Source organism: Octopus bimaculoides, chromosome 14 (assembly GCF_001194135.2).
Source record: "Octopus bimaculoides isolate UCB-OBI-ISO-001 chromosome 14, ASM119413v2, whole genome shotgun sequence".
Classification (NCBI taxonomy): Eukaryota; Metazoa; Mollusca; class Cephalopoda; order Octopoda; family Octopodidae; genus Octopus; species Octopus bimaculoides.
Window position 1 is genome coordinate 46,936,034 of NC_068994.1, and position 3,140 is coordinate 46,939,173.

The following is a 3,140-nucleotide window of genomic DNA, read 5'->3' on the forward strand; positions in this document are numbered from 1 at the left end:
GGATTATTAGCAGATGGACTGCGCGCATGCGCAGTCGCCTATTTTGTTTCTCCTCGTCGCGCCAGATGTAGACGGTCGATCCTCGCTCCAAGTGGGATTATTTTATTTTTTTGTTTCGGGGGCCTCCCGCTCCGTCATAAAGGATACCATTTTTTTTTGAAGAGGAAAATCGAACAAACCTCGAAATATAAAGTTGTCAAAAAAAACAAAAAGTAATTCAAGGAAAAAGATATAAAATTAAATGCAGCAATAGTTAATAACCCAGATGTATTTACTCTCGTGGTTTTTGGCCGAAAAAAGGTAAGACGTTTTATCAATGTTATTATTATTGATCCGAGTTCAAACCCTGTCGGTGCCAACTTTTGCCTTTCAGCCTTCCAAAGGATTAATGAAATAATATACCAGTCAAATACTGAGGTCGATATAACTGACTTGACCCCCTCCTTTCTCCCCACCAAATATGTGGCCTTGTGCCTATGTTAGAAATCATTATCATTATTATTATTATTATAAGAACCGATTATTATTTATTTACATTATGACTCCATTTTTCGCTAACATCCTTTTTAGGGGTCGATAAATTAAACTACTTGTCATGTACCGGATTTAATTTGACCATCCATGCACCTCCCTTAAAATTGTGTCCTTGTGCCTGTTGTGAAAGAAATTAACCTTATATTATTCTGAATTCAAAATCTTGCCCAAGTTCACTATCACCGTTCCTGAGATCAATAAAGAAAGTACCAGTAATATTAGTAGGGTCGATTTAATCGACTACCCCCTTCTTCCCAACAAATCGTTTGACCCTTGAATATCTATGTTAGAAATCATTCTTTGATCATTATTGTTGTTGTTGTATATGTCAGCCTTATGTTATTGTTTATTAAATTTTTTGTTGTTGTTGCTGTGTGCGAAATGCTTCGTTCGTGTGGATGCATGTTTGTTTGATCTTCATGTATGTTTATTTGTCTTCGTGTGTGTGTGTTTGCATGTGTTTGTGATACCAGCTTTTTTAAGTAAAATGTGTTTTGTGGTCGTTTCCCCAGTCCCATGTTGTCGATATGACAGTTTGACATCACACCAAAATGATACGTGTGTGTGTGTGAGTACAGATACATTTTCTTGCATTCGCATATACACAACCATAACATTGGTCGTGATGGCGGCGGTGTTGATGTTTGTCGTGATGCGGATGATGATGTTATTGTTTAGCTTTAAGTCAACTTTGATATTGAGTAGAGCAATGATAAAAAGACATTCCAGCCGTGATCACTATGTCGTTTATCAAGATTTAGTGCATTCTAAGACCACATTATATAACGTGTCCTTTCATAAATACTGTAGACTGATTTGAGGGAGCTTTAGCTACAATTTCTTGTAAGAAGGACCCTGGTTGGCTTCTTCATGCGGATGGCATTTGTTGGTGTGTGCCAATGAATGGGGTGTTGAGTACTGCTTGGTTTAGCGTTTACTAGTGATTTGGGTGGTGCGTTGGTGGTATTACTGGTATGGGGATGGTATTTGTGGTAGTGCTATTTATGATGTGGTGGCCATGGTGTGACGTTAAGGGTGTAGTGCTATCAGTGTTTTGCATTAAACGATGTGGGAATGGTGATTAAGATGTATGATGTTACGGAGGTTATGGTTTAAATGATGTGGTGATTGTAGTGGGGTGTGGTGTTCATGGAAGCTGTAATGCTATGGTGTGGTGACAGGGCTTTGACAATGTGAGGGCTTGTGGTGGTGATAAATGGTATGACACTATCAGAGGCGAGTGGAGGGAAGGCATTAATGGGGTAATAGTCGTGGTGGAGCAATTAATGTTCGTGTTCGTGGAGGCTGTAGTTGTGATATTAATGATGTTGTATGACATGTAGCGAAAATAATATTGTTTATCCCAAAACTGATCGAGCAGACCTTTGATGAAAGGCATTCCATCCGTGTCCGTTCCGTCGTTTTCCCATACAGGGGAAACCAATGCCGCATTCGTCCATAGGAATTAGTGAGGAATATTTGGCTGCTACTTTTAGCAGATTGAGTGACCACGTAGAGGCGTTCCTGATGACTTCGCTAATACTGATGTGGTGGCTGTGATCGCCATATATTAATAGTGTTTTAGTTGTGGTGGTGGTGGTGGGGGGGGTTAGTGACTGACTGTTGTGTTATTAATGGTGTCATGTTAGTAGAGGTGGTGTTGATGTTAATAGCGGAATTCGAACTCCAATGTCATAGTATGTGTAGCGATGGAAATGTAGTCTGTACATCGAGCCAACGTGGTGGGCGCCCTCTACATAGTTGCTGGTATTGTTTAACCCCAGGCCATCGATCTGATCAAAGATGTTCTGTTCGTTATCATCCCGCCTTTTCGTTTTGTACATTGAAGATTACACTGTTCAGTGTGTCATCTTTCTTCTTTCGTTTTTTTTTAAATCAATAGGATGAGATTTAGTTGCTATTTCTTGTAGGTCGAGCGATTGCATAGAGAGGCTTTCTCCGACGTTCATCGTACAAGATATATCGGCTAAATCTTCATCTTTGTCCACACCCTTAGTGTTTTAATAAATGGAGGATGCATTGGATAGTCTAAGGAACACAATGCGCGTGAAAGAAAAAAACAAAAAAAAAAGATGAAATCCTGCATGGAATACCTTTGATCATCGATCTATTCGATCAGGGCTGACCTGAAGTTAAACAACAGCAAACTCATCCATCTCACATCATTCTTTGCTCATCTCTCTATATAACAATCACCCTCCATTTATATGGGTGTATAGAACACGTACTTACCACACAATCTTCCAAATAATATTCGTTTCCCACTAATATCTGTTTAAGAATCATGCTACATTTGTAGCCTCCGCTCATAGGTATGTTACATGTGTATGTAGCTATGTTCGTATGTGTATGCATACATACATACATGCATACATACATAAACACACACACATAGAGGGACTTCAAGTTTCGCCTATGGCAGGCTTAACCCTACACTTATGTTTAAATACTAAACACATGTGTGTATTATATATATATACGTATACATACACACACATACACGCTTGTATAGGAAACTATACAAATATACATGTATAATATACTTCTCTCTCTCTCTCTCTCTCTCTCTCTCTCTCTCTCTCTCT

At 39.0% G+C, this 3,140-nt stretch overlaps 1 protein-coding gene across 14 annotated transcripts in view; it reads left to right on the forward strand.

Annotated features, from left to right (window-relative positions):
* LOC106876392 (mothers against decapentaplegic homolog 4) overlaps nt 1–3,140 on the forward strand; it is a 174,465-nt gene continuing 171,325 nt past the window's right edge. For 8 of the 14 annotated variants that reach the window (XM_014924912.2, XM_052972836.1, XM_014924913.2 and 5 more), the window contains exon 1: nt 8–300. The gene's annotated coding sequence lies outside the window, so the exon portion shown is untranslated. Of the gene's footprint in view, nt 301–3,140 lie in introns of all 14 variants that reach the window. The other 6 variants (XM_014924917.2, XM_052972841.1, XM_014924911.2 and 3 more) reach the window with 5 other exon arrangements.